This window comes from Podarcis vaucheri (genome assembly GCF_965113315.1).
Source record: "Podarcis vaucheri genome assembly, chromosome: 6".
NCBI lineage: Eukaryota > Metazoa > Chordata > Lepidosauria > Squamata > Lacertidae > Podarcis > Podarcis vaucheri.
The window spans coordinates 74421486-74440429 of NC_138764.1; the positions used below are offsets into that span (position 1 = coordinate 74421486).

General features: G+C 45.5%; 1 protein-coding gene across 1 annotated transcript in view; it reads right to left on the minus strand.

Moving 5' to 3' along the window:
- ARL8A (ARF like GTPase 8A) overlaps positions 1 to 18944 on the minus strand; it is a 176504-nt gene that overhangs the window by 61894 nt on the left and 95666 nt on the right. The gene's annotated exons all lie outside the window — the stretch shown is intronic.

Genomic DNA, 18944 nt, shown 5'->3' on the forward strand with positions numbered 1-18944 from the left:
CACCCACACACAAGTGCCGGCCACAAACTTCACAGCTCCATCCGCTGCACAACCCCCCGGGGAGCTCTCACAAGGCAGTGCAGAGACTCAGATCCTTTCTGAGCATTCTGCCCCAAGGATTGCTATATTTTAGCTAACCAACAGAAAACAGTAGATCTCTGGTTGCAGATAACACAGATGCAGAATGGCTCCTTGAATCAAGGGTGGGAATTTGGCCCTCAGACAGGGCAATCTTCTGAAGGCCACAGTCCAGCGATAGGCAAAAGCTTGCAAAGCAACAGTTCCACTGATGGTGCCACACTGATGGGAAATCTAGATTTTAGCAATCCATTTCAGAGGAGCAATTTGTAAAGGGCTTGCCCACATTTGAGCATTATTCATCCACTCCACCACCACCCCATTCAAATTAGACAAGAGTAATCCATACCCAGACATATTTCAATATGTATAGGAGAAGCAACTTTGGTCTTTTCTGTGCATCCCAGTAGGCATGGCATTTGTCTTCTAATTGGTCAATTCAGCTATGCCAGTTAGGTACTGACAGGGCATGTGTGCAGGTAGCTGTGCACACACCTCGGATCGTCTGTTTGTTTAATGTCCCTACCCAAGAAGTGTTCAAATGCACACAGTCAAGCAATTGTAAATTAGCTCGTGCAATTTTTGATTTTGTGCAAATCTGAGGGATCAAAAGGAATGTTAGACCGAGCTCATGATTACTATTAGCATGTGCACAAGTACATAAATATTTGTGTGCAGACCTAGAACAGGGAAAGATAGTGGAGGGCAGGGAAGTTGTGATTGAGGTGAGGGTCCAGCAGACACACTCCATCAGTCATCCACTGATATGGACAGGAAATACTGAAATGCCTGTGAAAAATGTGTGGGCACTTGCATGTCTGTTTTGCACACAGAAAAAACAGATCTGAATAATCTGTAATATTAAACCCCCACCTGGAAGCATCCTTAATCTGCTACAGCAGGGTTCTTGAACACAATAGGACACTAAAGCAAAATAAAAATATTCTTGTTGAAATAAATCACCTAGTCCAGCATCCTATTCAGGCTACTACTTCCTTTTTACCAATCCCCTCATTTTGAGGAAGTTTTCTTTTTTGAAGTCAATTTTGACCATGCTGGATTTCCTTGGCAATTAGACATTCACATACATATTGAATTCAATAGTGCTAGACTCATTGTTCCCAATTGTGTCAGCAACATTTACAGATCGCACCAGGTCCTGCGCACCACTCGTAATATTAAGTCCTGGTTCACCAGTCCTCTGGTTGCTTCCATGACCAACTGTTCTAGGGCACGGTCCTTTAGAATATCTGGAAATTTCATGTCTTTGTTGTGACTGGACCAATCTTTGTAAAGAACCCATTACTGCGACATTTCTCTTGTGAGTCCTTCTCTGCTCTCATCCTTCATCTCAAAATCTCCTTGAATGTTTTGATCTGGGGGACGATAGCATGTCCTCCATATTATTCTTGGGGCTTGGTATCACCAACCCACAATGATTTTGTGGAGGATTCTGCCCCTTCTGCGATTTCTTGCTTGCTGGACTCAATGCCCTCTTTGACATTCTACCACACTAATGGAATTGTGGGGTTATCCTGGCAAATTTATTCATCCTGACTACAGTAAAAAACAAACAAAAAGCCAGAAAGGAGTAGATCAATCCATCTCTCTGCATGTTAGATACATTGTTGGCCTGAGATACCTATGACTAGCTGCCCAATCCTATGCATGTTTACTTATTCCACTGAGGAATAGTACTTATTCTCAAGTAAGTATGTGTACCCATTCCTATATACTCTGCATGCAGTGCACTTCCACCACTGAGTACATATGATGTTAGCCACAACATCAATCCTGCTGTTTTTCACGGAATACTACATTTTGATGTAGTTTGGGGAAAAACACTTTTGATCTGTATTGAGAATTGGGTTGGGAATTATTCTTGAATGCTGTTGATACATTGGGCAATACAGCTTTATTTAAGAACTTAAATAATTAGGAGGGGGGGTTAGCAATAATAAACAGACAAAAACTATGCATTGAAACAGAAGTATTTAAGCTGGTGAGGACAATGGAAGTTTGCACAGCATTACACAGCAACACGATTGGGCAACACAATGTCAGTTGAAACACACTGCAGTTGAGATCTCATACAGATAACCAAAATGAGGACTCTTTCCACTGTAGCCAGAAAACTGCTGAGTTCTGAACAAGCTGCAGGCAAGAAAATGGAAAGGATGTGGGCAGCAGTGTGGACAAAATATGTTCAGCTGACAAACATGGCAGAAAGGTAATCAGAGTTACTATTAGGGTATCGAGGAAGAAACCCAAATTCATATCTGCTAGATGATGCTACAAAGAACCTTATCTTCAAATCCAGTATTAATGTTGGTTACTCTGTTTCAGAAGGTATAAGAAAAGCAGAATGGAGTCTGTAAGCAGAACAGGGTCTGTCAAGTGTGGACCCAGGTTTGCAGTTTGTTTCCCCCAAAGAAACCAAGAGCGGTGAGCCAAGAACAAATCTTGGTTACAGCTCCCAGTTTGTCTGGAGTGAAACAAACCAGAGTTTGGACCTAATGCTACCATTCCCAGCATCCTGAGCAAACTACAGTTCCCAGGATTCTTTCGGGAAAGTGATATGCATTGAATGTGCTTTACATTTATGGAACAGATCTACCCACAGATTGAAAGCGGCAAGGATAACCCAGAACAGTGAAGGAAGAGCTTGAGATTAGACCTGCAGCTTTCAAGGCATCCAGCCCAAACTCACCCACCACAACAGCAAGGGAAGAATGGTTTTGAACTCTTCCATTTTCTACTGTGGCTTCAGAGTGGCTCCCACCAACCCACCACAGCAGGGCTGGCGTGGTGGGGCAGAGAAACACTCTTGAGTCCTGACACCGGCATCACTGCAGCTTACCTAGAAGGCACCTGTGGGGGGGGGAGAAGATGCCAGTAACATGGGAGCTGCATAGACACACTGGTGGGAGGGCCAGATTGGCTCTGCCTGGCACCTGCACAGACCTTGCCAACACCCTATCCAACATGGGGCCATCTAGGTGAACCGCAGTAATGATGGTAGATTACTACTCCTGCCATCCTTGCCCATTGACCATGCCGGCAGGGGCTGATGGAAGCTTCACCCAAACAGGGAGAAGAGGTTCAGTACTGAACTGCCTGGACTCGCAACTTACAATTTCCAAGCTTTTATTTATTTATTTTTTGCTTTTTTATAGGGCAGGGGATATATGACTGAATTTATTACAAGTACCCCTAACATCCCCCCAGTTGTAGCTTCTTTTATGCTCGAGTCTCATATTTAGTATAAAAGGAAAGAGCCACACTCAGGCAGCATGCACACACACACACACACACACACACACAGTTTAAAAACAACTCTCTTCTGCAAATGCAAATGCAGAAATCCATCGGAATATTTGCATTTAGCTAATAACCGTCAGCAGAATTACCAAATAAGTAATACATAGATTTTCGTTAACACGTGCAGACATAGAATTCATTGCATTATTATTATTATTATTTTTTAAAAAGACCTGTCTGACCTTCCTTTGAGTTTGGGGTGAAATCATCAATAACAGGAAGCGAAATTGACAGGGTGGTTTGACAGAAAGAGGCAAAGAGAGCGGAGGAGGTGGAAGAGGAAGTGGTTAAAAAACGGCTCAGTTCTTTCTTAGATGCTGGGACCCTCTGCAAAATGAAACTGCCAGTAGGCTCTCATCTGCCTTGGGATCATTTCAGAGTTTAATCAGCTAGATTACCAGCTTGCTATTCAGGCTTTATTAGGAAGAGAAGATGCACACCACAAATCAAAGAAAATGTGAAAATCCTTTCCACTTCCACTTTGCCTTCAGCCTTCACCCAACCCTGATATTAAGTCCTACAACCGAATTGCCTATTTATCTCTATTTACTTATTAAATGCATAGGTCACTTTCTTTGTCAAGCCAAAGTGACGTACAGTGTTTTAAGCAAACAGACAAACACATACATACATTAAAACCAGCATTAAAAAAGAAACCCTAAAGGCTCACAACATCCCTCCCAGGCAAAAAGGCCATAACTAATCAAAAGTAAAAGTTCTGATGAAAAAAATGTTTTCTCCTGTCAACCTAAGCTTTATGTCTGGTTTGGCCTTCAGATCTTCTGCATTTGGAAGCAGATGGGGTGGAAACGGGAGACTAGAGTTCCTGAAAATATCCCCACAGGTCCAAGATGAACTGCCCTGGATTTGCAAGCAAGCCACATCTTCCTCCCTCTGGAGACTGTGGCAAGATGTAGCAAGCAGTCCCACTGTTTTTCCTCTGTGGCTGCTGACTGTTAGAATTACGGTACTCAGCTACCCCCTCCCATCCAATGCCTTCTGCTGCTGCAAGTTCCTCCTCTGCACCCCCCTGGCTGCCAGCTAACAGCACAATTGCCAGAGGCCCTGGCCCAGCCTGAGCAGAATTCTAATGAAGTGCAATGCATACAATCAGGCCGTCATTAGACATTAATCATGTGATGATCTCTCCCTTGCTTTTTTATTATTAATAGAAACAGCAGCCATGGTGAGGGGGGGTGGGGGAGGACAATCCAAACTGGTGCCACAGTACACAGGGAGGGATGGTATCTTTTGCCCTGCACCCTTTTCTGGCTGAAATTCACCCTTCTGAAGCTGCTATTTGTCTCCAAAGGTCTCATTAGAGCAACTTGTACCTTCTGGGATGGGGGATGGGAAACAGCACCTTGGGGAGGTGGGGATTTTCAGCTGAGAAGTGGTATGGAGAGAAAGGCTCAAACCTCACCCGCCTGCCCCCCTCCACCCCACAGTCCCAGGTTTTCCTCTGCACTGCTACTTCCAAAATCTGTAAGGAATATGGAGAGCAATACAAGAAGGCATGCACTTTCTTTTTTAAAAATTTCCTTATTCTTTTTTTTTTTTACAAATCTTTTTAATTAAGTTTTACATTGCATATTTAAATTCAAACATTAATCATCACCATCGTTCAGGATTCCCTGAATCCTTTGACGCCCCTCCACCCTTCCATGGTTACCATTTTCAATCTTTTTTCAACCGCTTCACTTATTTCCTCTATTTTTCTTAACTAATCCATTTTTACCTTAGTTTTTTAGTACATTACAAGCGTTACTCAAATCCTGCCAAACTTTTTAGTTGTTTAGGTAAAAGGTAAAGGTAAAGGACCCCTGGACGGTTAAGTCCAGTCAAAGGTGACTATGGGGTTGCGGCGCTCATCTCGCTTTCAGGCCGAGGGAGCCGGCATTTGTCCACAGACAGCTTTCCAGGTCATGTGGCCAGCATGACTAAACCGCTTCTGGCACAATGGGACACCATGACAGAAGCTAGAGTGCATGGAAACACCGGTTACCTTCCCGCCGCAGCGGTACCTATTTATCTACTTGCACTGGTGTGCTTTCGAACTGCTAGGTTGGAAGAAGCTGGGATAGAGCAACGGGAGCCAACCCTGTCGTCCAGATTCAAACCGCCGACCTTCTGATCAGCAAGCCCAAGAGGCTCCGTGGTTTAGACCACAGCGCCACCCGCGTTATTTACAGTGTTCTCTCAGGTACATGATAAATTTTTCCCATTCCTTCCTAAAGTTCCTCTATTCCTGGTTTCTGATTTTCCCGGTCAGTTTCGCCATCTCTGCAGAGTCCATCATTTTCATCAGCCATTTGTCTCTGGTCAGGACTTTATCTTCTTTCCATCTCTAGGCCAGTGGTATCCTCGCTGGTATTTTTTATTCATTGAATCATTTATTTGTTTGAACCACAAGTGTTTTGTTGTTGTTGTTTTTTTAAAAAAATCATTTGTTTTGTTACTTGCCCCCTTTACTACCCCTTTACTTTTTTTCTTTTCTGTTTCCTTTTTCTCCTGGCAGCAGTGGCAGCAATGGAGCTAATTTTGGCAGCCATCTCCTGGCAGCTGCCATTCCCCTCCCTTCCCAGAATGCCCTGGGCTGAGCACTGTGTTGTTCTGGGGCATCCAGGGAAGAGAGGACAGCCGCCTCCACTGGCAGACTCATCTGTGTGGGTGTCAGGCACTTAAATCAGCTGATGTGTTAGAGAAAGGTAACACACATTCTCCCATGAGTGACGGGGATGAAGGTGTCGTACCTCAGTGGCAGAACATATGTTCTGAATGCAAGAGATCCCAGGTTCAGTCTCTGGTGTGACCGGATAGGGTTGGCAACATTTGTCTAAATCGCTGAACCAGTGCTCTGACTCAACAAAAGGCAGCTTCCTGTGAATGCAGATAGGAAAGCAAACATGAACCCAGTTGTCCCCACTAGTTACTCACGATGGCATTCATTTTGTAATGAAGAAAGGTTGAACCAAACAGACCCCTTTGGTTCAGTTTTTCATTTGTTTTGTGACAACTGCCTGTTAAGCTGTGGGTGAACATATCAGACGACACAGCGATTCTTCAAACAGCTCTTGTTTATTCACAGGCCAGAACAGAACTGAACTGAAGGCTTCAGCCAGCCTGCTTATATAGAGCTCCACTAGAACGCAACAGTAACCATTTTCTGTAACTATCCAATCACCGAACGTCACTTTCAATCCCTTATTTGCATATGTGGACCTGAGTGAAAACTATCTACAGTATCCCCCTGCTGGCCCGAGGTGAGAACTTCAGTACATAACACTGCCTATACCCCCTAAGCAATGAAAAAATGCATTTGAGTGTGATGAAGGCTGTGTGCGCGCCCTTACTACTTGGGAGTGTAGAGACCTGGGTTCAAAGTTCAGGATCCTGAGAACCTTTGCTTTTCTTTAAAGAGAGAGAGAAAGAATGGAAATTTCTCATCCTTGTGGCTGGAAAGTTTTTCTTGAAAGAGTGGGCAATTCCTGCCTAGCAACATTTCCCCTGGCTGAGAGTGAAACTTCAGTGCCTTGTACAGTTTATTTAAAAACCTTGCCCTCACCCATTATTAGCAAAACGAGAATAAAAGATGGAAAATGGCAAAAACTGCAGAAAGCACGATTCAAAATAAGAGAGCTTGCGCTAAAGCACTCTGCTTGCATGATTTATACAGGCTGCAGAATTCAGTTGTTGGATTTGTGAGGAGCATGTGAGTTGTCCAGATGGAGTAGATTGCACACAGAGCAAAGAGGGTGCAAACAGAACCCAGAGTGCCCCCCTTTTTTAGAGCTGTGAGTGTGCACAAAGTCCTACGTGACTAATATTTTAGAAAACATTTTAAAAAGGAAATCAACAGTTCACTGGAAGACGAGGCTTCTGGGGGATAGGAACAGAAAAGGGGAAGAAAAGTTATCTGTCAAGGGTAACACTCACTCTCACTTAAGCTTCTTGAATATTTTCAGGTCGCCTCTCCAGACAAAGTCGTTACATCGTAAAGGTACCTCGGTTTATGAACATAATCTGTTCCGGAAGTCTGTTCTTAAACGGAAATCGTTCATAAACCAAGGCACGCTTTCCCTAATGAGCCCTCCCACTGCTGGTGCCCTTTCACCATTCAGATTCCATTCTTAGACCAAGGCAAAGTTTGCATACCAGGACACTATTTCCGGTTTTGCAGAGGTCGGAAACTGAATAGTTTGTACACAGGGCTGTTCTTAAACCGAGGTACCATTGTAGTGTAAAAAACCACCAGCATTTCTCAGTCTAAAGGCTTTAGAACAGGCATAGGCAAACTCGGCCCTCCAGATGTTTTGGGACTACAATTCCCATCACCCCTGACCACTGGTCCTGTTAGCTAGGGATCATGGGAGTTGTAGTCCCAAAACATCTGGAGGGCTGAGTTTGCCTATGCCTGCTTTAGAGATCACTTTTTGCCCTGCTGCAGCTACCTGTGAAATCCATTTAAATGGAGATGCTGCTGAATAGAGATTGAACCTGGCTGGGAGGGGCATTGGCAAGGTTGTATTTTACTACTGGACTATGGGTCCTTTCCCCTTGGTATGTTTGTTTTAAGTACAGTCATACCTCATGTTACGTTTGCTTCATGTTACATTCTTTCAGGTTACATCCTGCAGCAACCCGGAAGTACCGGAAAGGGTTACTTCCGGGTTTCGCCGCTCGCACATGCGCAGAAGCGCTAAATCGCACTTCGCACATGCGCACAAGCGCCAAATCACGCCGCGCACCTGCGCAGATACTGCGCTTCAGGTTGCACTCTTTTCATGTTGCGAATGGGCCTCCAGAACGGATCCCGTTCGCAACCAGGTACCACTGTATTCATACCCTGTTTTTTTCAAGCTAAGAGGCTTAGTGGAGTAACTTACAGTAAAAGTTAAAATCCATCACAAAGGACCAATAAAACCATAAAAGTGATGAGAACAATGGGTTAGCAACACAGCAAACGGCAAGACACTGAGTTAAAATCCACAGATCTAAAATGTCTGGTTGCTGTCGTTTGTTTTTTAAAAGAAGGTTTTAGCTGGTGCTGAAAAGTTATCAGACCCAGCGCTATGCATACATCCCTGTGAAGAAGGTTCCAGAGCCAGGGTGCCACCACTGAAAAAGCCCTCCTTCTGGTCACCGTTTACCTCAGCTTCATTGGCTGGTTTGGGGGAGAGACATTTGTGGCAGATTGCAGAGGACAAACAGGCTTGTATGGGAGCAGCTGGCCCTTCAGAGCAGCCTTGCTCTCTGCCACGTAGGGTTTTAAAATGAACACCGGCACTGCGCTTAGAAACAAAGTGGGACTGCTCTTTTCCTCATTGCTGGCGCTATGAGTTTCTAAATGCAACCCTCTTTCACATGTTACAAGACAACACCTTTAGGAGCCTGAGATGGCGTGCTACTTTATTTTTCTCCCCTATAGCTAATGCTGGATGATATTTCAGAACTGTGAGCACTCTCGATATTTATATCCAGGGCTGCCCCCCCCCGCCCCCGCAGCCAGAGCTCAATGCAGCTCAGCTCTGACACCTCTCAGGTGGGTGCCACTGGCATTCTAAGAGAATAAGGGAGACGTTCATGGTGAGCTCTGGCACCTCTTTTTCCAGAAAAATAGCACTGTCTGTACCCATCTATAGCAGCCTTAACAGCCAAAAGGGTAGCATTACAACCCTGGCTCTGCAATGCTGCCTGGCCATGGGATTTATAGTACGTACCAGACTCCCTGTGCAAGGGCCATAAAGGTAAGGTAAAGGGACCCCTGACCATTAGGTCCAGTCGTGGCTGACTCTGGGGTTGCGGCGCTCATCTGGCTTTAGTGGCTGAGGGAGCCAGCGTACAGCTTCCGGGTCATGCGGCCAGCATGACTAAGCCGCTTCTGGGGAACCAGAGCAGCACACGGAAACGCCCTTTACCTTCCCGCCAGAGTGGTACCTATTTATCTACTTGCACTTTGACGTGCTTTCGAACTGCTAGGTTGGCAGGGGCAGGGAACGAGCAACGGGAGCTCACCCCGTCGTGGGGATTCAAACCGCCGACCTTCTGATCGGCAAGTCTTAGGCTCTGTGGTTTAACCCACAGCGACACCCGTGTCCCTTGTAAGGGCTAAAGCTCAGCGTTAAAGCATATGATTTGCAAGCAGAACGCCCCAGGTGCATTCCCTAGCATCTCCAAGTAAATTTCAGAGAGACTGCTGTCTGAAACCCAAAAGAGCTGCTTCCAGTCAGTGTAGACAATACTGACCCAGATGGACCAATGATTTGATTCAGTACAAGCCATCTTCCTATGTTCCTATGGATATATTCTTCAAATCAGGCGTATTAAGCCAATATATGTGTACACCACTAGAGGGCACAGTTCCCTGCAATCCTGCCAAGCATTTCAATTGAACAAATCCTCCAGCTACACAAATCCTTCCTAAGCTTTTAAAGAGGATGGATCCTACAAGCTACTAGTCAGCTAGTTTCTGCTGCGCTCTGTTCCCCGAGCGTCTGCCTTGATCTGCAAGCTATTAATCTTCATTTATTTCACTTCTGTCATCAAACTCGGCCTGCCTCGAGGCTGTGGCAGCTCCTGCTGATCTCCTCGCTGCCCCTCCTAACTTTCATGCTCCAGACCATGACCTCAGCTTGCCTTGCAGCTGCAAAGGAAACCCCTGGCATCTAATTAATCACTAATGCTCACCTTTAATTTCACTTCTCAGCTGGATCCCCAAGCAGACCCCGGCACCAATCATGACTTGAAACAGGACCTGCCAACCAGCACTGCTAGCCACAAATATTCAAAGATTGCATGGCTGATCCCCACTGGCTTTTAAATCTTGCATTTGAAGACGACGCTGCTTATGGACTTCTTTTGCCTCTGCTCTCCTTTGGGAGGTTTTCACATCACATTTCCAGCTGCCACTTGAAACCAGGAAAGTTAAAATTAGATTTTTTAACTGCTCGGGACAACTTCACGATAGGCTTCTAAAAGCTATCAGAAGCACCTGTCTAGCTAATGTTGGAAATGAACAGGGCAGGCCCAAGATAATTTGCTGTCTGAGGCAAAGATGCTTCCCCCATTCCTATTCCACATACATACAGTGGTACCTCGGGTTAAGAACTTAATTCATTCTGGAGGTCTGTTCTTAACCTGAAACTGTTCTTAACCTGAAGCACCACTTTAGCTAATGGGGCCTTCTGGCCGCACTGCTGCTACACGATTTCTGTTCTCATCCTGAAGCAAAGTACGGTAATCCGAGGTAATATTTCTGGGTTAGCGGAGTCTGTAACCTGAAGCGTATGTAACCTGAAGCGTATGTAACCCGAGGTACCACTGTATGCTGAATTTTGCTTCAACACAAGTGATGGGTAGTGGGGGCTGGTGCCCACTGGGAAGGGCTGAAGGCAGGGAGGCCAACAGTAGGTGGCGCCAGAGCCATTGACAAGCAGAACCAACTAATTTTTGTCCCCATCCTCTTCCCCAATGAATTCTTCAAGGACAAAGAGGCGGCAAAAGAGGAGGAAGCTGAGACTCAGCAGCACTCTGTGGATTGGTTGGAAGTAAGAAGGCGGCTGAAGGAAAGGCATTTTGTGCTTGCTATTGTTAAACATTTGGCTGTCAGATCTAATGCAGATAATCCAGAGGTGTGTCTTCTACATCCATTATACAGTTTAATCATTTGCTGAAAATGTACCTCCTTATCCTGGCCTTTTAGCCTTGTGATTTATATATACAGTGGTACCTTGGTTTAAGAACAGCTTAGTTTATGAACAACTTGGAAGTAGAATGTTGCAAACCCGATGACTGGCAGAATCCGAGACCAGGGAGAAGAGTCGGTGAAAGAAGACTGGAAGAAATTTAAAGACTACTTAAAGAAATACTGTAAAATTAATGTTAGAAAGATGTTGGATAGAAACTAAGCGGTTTCCAGCTGTAATGCTTTAGGAGATATGAAAAAAGGATTATAAATGGGTAAAAGTTTAATGGTAAGGATTTGCTGAACTAACAAACTGAAATGGAATACAAGAAGGGAAGTATGAGGAGGTCAGAGGAAATAAGGGTATGGAAGTTATGTTATTGAAAATTAATGTGTGTTTTTAACTGCTTATTATTTTGTATGTTTATTTTATATATATATATATTCAAAAAAATTTCCAATAAATATCTTTTTTTTAAAAAAGAATGTTGCAAACCCGGAAGTAGGTGTTTTGGTTTGTGAACTTTGCCTTGGAAGCTGAACATGTTCCGTTTCCTGTTGAATGTGTTCAGTTTGTAAATTGAGGCCCCCGCTGCTAATCAGAGGCTTTCTGTTGAGTCTGTCGGCTGTTCAGGACCGAGCACCCACACAACACAGAGGTGATATTTGGCGCTTTTGTTTTTGCATTTTTTTGCGTTTTTGTTTGTGTGGCTTTTTTCTTTTTTTCTTTTTACTGTGACTTGCTCTTCATTTTTGTTTCATTGTTGCTCTTTTTGTTTCTGCGTGATTGATTATGTGACTGCAGAAATGGATAAAAGCCCCCATCCAAACAATGGCTATCATTACTGCATGTAAGAATTTTTTTAAAAAAAATCTATAATCTACAATACTGTCTTATTTATTTTATAGTGCAGTACATTGATTATTGCTTTCATTTTATGTATCAATGGTCCTGTTAGATAGTAAAATTCATGTTAAATTGCTGTTTTAGGGGTTGTTTTTAAAAGTCTGGAACAGATTAATCCATTTTGCATTACTTTCTATGGGAAAGCACACCTTGGGTTTGGAACAGACTTCCAGAACAGATTAAGTTTGGGAACCAAGGTACCACTGTATTTTAGGACCCACTCTATTCTTGTGATTGCAATTTGCTTTAAACTTGGTTTTTTTAATGTTGGGTAATAAATCTAATAAATCATCATAATAATAGGTTCCAATCTACCTTCTGCCACACCTGTCCTGTGGACAAAAAACAAAGGCAGAAGAGATGAGAAGGAACTAGGGAAGGCCATTGAAAAGTTGGAAAGAAGAGACAAGAAATAGTAGCCTGTAAATGAAGGCTGTCAAAGTTGCCTCTCCTCAAAAATAATATTGTAGAGCTGGGAAAGGTTCATAAAAAGGCAACCAAAAGGATCCAGCAGTTGGAGCATGAGGAAAGGTTCCAGCATTTAAGTCTTTTTAGTTTAGAGCGGAGTTTCCCAAACTTGGGTCTCCAGCTATTTTGGGACTACAACTCCCATCATCCTTAGGTAGCAAGATCAGTGGTCAGGGATGATGGGAACTGTAGTCCAAAAACAGCTGGAGACCCAAGTTTGGAAAACCCTGGTTTAGAGAAATGGCAAGTAAGAGGTGGCACAATAGAAGCTAATAAAATTATGCATGGCATTTAATGAAGCTGAATTTTGGAAGATTCAAGGAAAATAAAACAAAGTACATAGCACACAGTTAAATTATGGAACTCACTGCCACAAGAGGCAATGATGGCTGCCAACTTGGATGGATTTCAAAGAGGATTAGACAAATTCCTGGAAGACAAGGCTATCAATGGCTACTAGCCATGGTGACTTTGATCTCCCTCCACAGGTAGAGGCATCATGCTTCCCAGTTGCTGGGAATTGCACTTGTGCCCAGCATACAGGCATCCCACCGTCCCTCAGACCATGTGGTGGGCCGGACTATATTTTGAAAAAAAATTATGAATGAATTCCTATGCCCCACAAATACCCCAGATATGCATTTTAAATAAAAGCACACAACCTACTAATGTAAAAACACACTGATTCCCAGACTGTCTGTGGGCCGGATTTAGAAGGCGATTGGGTCGCATTCGGCCCCCGGACCTTAGCTTGCCTACCCCTGCTCAATACAAAGCTAGGGAGTTGGCTCGGGAAAGGGGCTGGGAAAGGAGGCAAAGCCAAAGGGAAGAAAGAAGAAGGAAGATCCTCTCCACAGTGGCGTAGCGTGGGTTGTCAGCACCCGGGGCAAGGCAAGTAATTTGCGCCCCCTAACCAGTGGATTTGCGCCCCCTAACCCTAACCCCCAGATGTTGCGCCCGGTGCGGCTGGGCCCCCCCTGCACCCCCCACGCTACGCCACTGCCTCTCCATGCTCAGGTAGAGGGCTTGGAAGCAAATACAAATGGCTTCCCCTGGGAGCAGCACATGGCTTAGCTGACGGTTTAAAGCAGGCAGCTTCAAACCACTCCCCAGCCCAGCGCAGGCCTTGGAAGCTGCTTCCCTTTCTCGGCAGGGCCCTGGGTGTTTAGAGAGAGGATTGGGATGAGCCCAAGCAAGCCACCCACACAACTGAACAAGGACCAGCTGGGACTTGTTAGCTGGGCCTAGTGCATAACTGAGAGGCAGGAGGCAGCCGTGCGCGCCAAGTGCGCATTGCAGAGCCAGGAGAGGCAGTGCACTTTGGGGGACAACAGCAGGAAGGAACACAGAGGCATCCAGCTTCCCCAAGAAGATATCCCCAATGCTAGAGGCAGTTTCAGTTTAGGCTATGTGAACTGTGCACACTGTTCCTTCAAAGGACATCCATTTCATCGAAGAATTCTGGGCATTGTAGTTTACCCTTCATAGAGTTACAACTCCCAGCAACCCTTAGCGAACTACAGTACCCAGAATTCTTGGGGGGGTGTGGTGTGTGTGTGTGTGTGTGTGTGTGTGTGTGTGTGTGTGTTTCAAATGTACCTTCAAGCCATAGTGTGCAAAGCATGTCTCTCCCACAGCCCACTCAGCACACTTATGACCGTTAGTAGACTTTGTAAAATGTAAAATGTTCTCCAATGCCTCCAAGGATCCCATTAGTTTCACAATAAGAACATTTCGTTCTTCAGAAGCGGCTGTTGTTGCTGTGCAGAAAGTAATTAATCCATGTTGTCATGTGAAAATCACGTGGTCTGAGAAGGATAAAAGCTATCCTGTTCTGGATGTAGCACCCAGAGGAGGAAAAAGATAGACCTTTATAGATATGGATGGATGGTAAACAGGGAGACCATTTTATTTATTTTATTTTATTAAATTTATACACTGCTTGATTGTGGGGAGGAAACTTCAAAGATGTTTACAAAAAGAATAACATTATCACTAAAAACAGTTAAAAGCAACTATTTAAACCATTTGAAAAATTAAATTCACTAATGAACTCAAAACAGATTAAAGTACACACTAGGATTCTACACATCTGTAGAATATCTAAACAAAAATATTTTTGGCAGGTGCCGAAAAGAGTGCAGCAAAGGCACCTTGCCTGAGTTCCAAAATGTGGGAGCTGCCGCACTAAAATATTTATTTCTTCCACATGCAGAATAGGTATTATGTGGCACCTGTAATAAAACACCAATTCTGCAGATCAAAGCAGTCCAGAGGGCACCTATGCAGGTAAACTGGTCCCAAGTTGTTAAGGACTTTATATAGTAATACTGTAGGAACACTTTGAATTTGGCCTGGTTCCTTTGGTTCCAGGTAGGCTCTAGGCTACAATATTCCTCCCACAATGCTCCTGTGTTTGGCAATCTGGACTCATTTGACACCGAGTAGTCGTCAGCCAGGACCGGCACAGGAGAATTTTGTTGGCACGACGGGATTAAGTAAGTTTGATGCAGGGATAAATGTTCCTCACTGTTGTCATTCGGTATGTGGGTGGATGGTAAACAGAAGGGGTTAAGGACAAATGTATTTTGTCTAGCTTTTCAAAACTGGAAGCAGGATGGCTGCAATTTCCTGTATAGAGGCTGAAAAAGGAGCCAAGACTGACTTGCAGGTGAGATAGTTTGGTACTGAAGACACAGCACAGGATGGATAGTCTAGAACAGGTGTGGATCATCTGTGACCCTCGAGAAGTTGTTGGACCCCAACTTCCATCAGCCCAGCCAGTGTCGCTGGTGCTCAGGTATGATGGGAGATGCAGTCCAGCAACATCTGGAGGAAATATAGGCTGTATAGTGCAATAGACAGAGAGTGAGTGAGTGAGTGAGTGAGATCCCATAGGGAGCCCAACTGCAACAAGGTTGAACTTTGGCATTAAATTCTCCACTTTAGCTGCTGTTTAGTTTGAAGGGAAATTTGATTCCTCCATTGCTGAGGCAGCGAGAAGCAGGTCACGGCATTATAAGGCAGATTAATTCGGTACACTCTAACTTCCTGAAAACTGGCCTAACCCGTTTGGCATGTGTACTGTGCCACCAGGTGTTGGCACAGAAGACCTGGCAGCGATGCTGCTGAAAAGCTATAGAAACGCTACAGAGACCTGCTAAGTCATGCGCACTGGCACGATGCTGGCATGGGACAGGGGTCAGGAGGGGGTCATATTCATTGCTTAAAGGTGTGGCCAGGTGCAAAGATGGACCTTTGAGAGTTTTGTGAAAGAGAATTTCAGCTGGTGCATCACTTCTCTCCCCTATCTGGGAATACCTGCCCCAAACACTGTTCTAGTTGCTAAGCCCTATCTAATGCAGGAGCGGGAAACTTATTTCTGCCCGAGGGCCACATTCTCTTATGGGGAACGCCCCAGGGGCCGCATGCTGCCAGTAGTGGGTGGGGCCAGAGGCAAGAGTGAGTGGGGCAAAAAATGTGACTCTTACCTTTGTTCAGCATAAATCAAAAGTTACGCACAGATATCTTTCTATCCAGGCAAGCAAGAGTTCAAGGACACGATCCTGTCCGGCAATGAAGCGCATGAAGCAGAGTGTGGCCTGAAGAGGGGGCATGGCCCAGCCCTAGGGAGAGTCTTTGAGAGCTGAAGAGAGGCCCCCAGACCTGAGGTCCCCCACTCCTGCCCCATCAAACTACCAAATCACCAAATTTTGGGGTATTTCAAGCAACTTTAAATGATCTTCAGAAAACACGGCGCCTGTACAGAGAAGGTCTTTCTTCCTCTCCACACACTACCATTCCCCCTCTCTCTCTTCAGAGCAGGGATAGCCAATGTAGCGCCTGCCACAACAGCAACTGCCATCACCTCTGACCATTGACCCTGCTGGCTGAGGGTGATGGGAGCTGTAGTCTGACAAGATCTGAAGCCACCCTGCTTTAGGGCATTCTCTCCAGTGCAGGCTAGATAGATGGAGCTCTCTCTCCCCTGCCCGCTTCCTCTCTGGCAGCTCAGATGAGTCCTTGCGACGGAGGTCCCCCTTTGGCAAGGTCCCCCTTTGGCAACCGGCCTCTGCCTGCTCTGTTTTCAATTACAATGGGCTACGCAGCCTCTCCGCCCCCCCTCTCCCCTACCCTCGTACTCCCTGCAGCAGCTTCCACTGCTCTCTGGAAAATATGATGACTCGGCAGCCCCCGTTTCCAGGCCTTGTTCCAGCTGCTGGGTGGAGGAGACGCTTGAGGTCTATTTCAAGTCCAGCTCTGCCTGCAAGACTCTGGCTTCCACAGGTCCTTCAGCTGCCATTCTGTTGTCCTGCTCTCATTTCTGGCAGTGTCTAAGGCAGAAGTACAAGGAAATGCTCAGTTAAGCAGCTTTGGAGCTGACAGGGACCCATCTGTTGCATGATAGAAAACTTTAGGAACATAGGAAACTGCCTTTTGCCGAAGCAGACAACTGGTCCATCTAGTCCAGGAATGATGACACTTGACGGGCAGTGTGTCGTAGTCTCGTGCTGAGTGACAACATGCAGCGGAGTGGGAGGCCGGCCAACCAGAAGAGTCTCTGAGGTGTACTTGTCTGGAGGCAAAGTCGGCATCCAAAGTCAGGTCCAGTCCTAGAGTCGGGCGAGCAGCAATCCACATGGCCAGATGGTTCAGGAGTTAGGGAATCCAAGATGAGCAGGAAGCAGCAAGTAAAGGCCAGGAACTACAAGCCTTGTTACCAGCATCTGACTGCTGCTGGAAGCTCTTCTTAAGAAGGCTGAAGCCAGCTGGTTCTCATCAGTGCCTCCTCCTCTGTGTCCTTGAAGGCTGATCAGCTACAGGTGGAGTCACTCCGCCTTCTCCCCCTTCAGGCTGCTGTTCAGCAGGCGAAGCCCATGACACAGTGGCTCTCCAGGGTTTAAGATGAGATGCTGAGGATTGATCTAGGGACCTTTTGCGCTCAGAGCATCTGCTCCACCACTGAGCTGCAGCCCTTTCCCTGAAGGCAGTATGTAGTCCTCCTGCATATGGTGACTGAAGGCAGGTCTACACAGCAGGTAGACTGGCTCCCATTTTGTGCAGGGCTGGTTCTGCAAACTGAAAATCAGGAGCTGTGTGGGATGATGGGCAAGTTTTATTCTGCATCCACGATAGTTTCCCCTTTTCATGCATGCTCATGTGCATCAGGAAAGAATTACGCTGACTGGGGTTTTTTCTGTAGTTATGCATATTCATTTTATGCACATTAATAATTGTACTTCTCTGCTACTGGGCTGGGGAACTCTAACAATCCAGAGGCCATGCCAGTAGTGGGTGGGACCAGAGGCAAAAATGGGCAAGGCAATGCGTAAAATCCTCCACTCCAACACACACATCACTCCCTCCAGCCAAGCTAGAGGCATTATCCCAGCTCAAGAAGCACTCCAGGAGGGCATGCAGCAGAGCCAGTATGAAATGTGGCCTGGGCACAGTCCCAAGGGCCAGATGGAAAGGCCTTGAGGGCCACGGTTTGCCGTACAAGACAAAAGCATATTAAGAGCACAGGTACATCCACACATGAGTTTCCAGTACTTTGGGCTGAGTATTTAGAACTAAAATGAGATGATGTCACCTCCGGAACGAATTAAGTACTTAACCCGAGGTACCACTGTATAGGCTGGTGGTGGCATTGGTCTGCATAACAACCCAGTGCGCACCTGTTTCCAGCTTCTCTTGCTAGAAGATGCCCCCAAACTAAAGCAAATTGCTGCCAGAATAGTGGGACCAAGAACCAGAGCACAAATAGGTTTCTCCATATCATTCTGTGTATTTCTTCAGCAATTATTTTAAACTCTTTGCTGCCTCTTTCTTTCCCCCTTATACCTTATGGTAGCTGCAGGTAGACTGGAGAATATATTAATTGCAAATTATCCTCCCAGGCCCCCCATATGTGCAGAATGAACAAAGTTTAAGGTCCCACTTCTAGCAGCAAAGCAAGCTGGCTTCCCCCTTTTTTAGCCTGCTTAACAAAGAAATCGGGCAACAGGCTGAAGAGTAAGCTTAAAATATGATTTGCTTACTCCATAGCCTTGCACTGATTTTCAGCTACTGCAGTGGTAAAAACTGGACAGGTAAAATACTTATATTTACAGTAAAAGCAGTCTCCGGCTTGTGCCTAGGACTGAAGCAAGCACAGGGCAAGTCTGCCCTTATGGGTGGTTGAAAAGAGAGAGAAAAAGGGGAGAGGGAGGGAAATGCAAGTTACATGTGCCCTTTCCCTCCCATGAGAAGAGGGGAAATAACATCACACAGAGCCCTCTCTACCAGTTATGTTTTCTATGGTCTGACTATTTGCTTCTCAGCAATTCAGCTCGAAATTAAGCTGGATGTTGTAGCCATGAGGTCTGCATTTAGATTTAGAGTAAAGATGGAGGGTGCAGACTGATTGAATTAGTCTTTGCTAGGCGCTGCAGGTATCAAGTTACCCAGATCCTGGGATGAAGGCTCAAAGGCTGGTCCTCATTT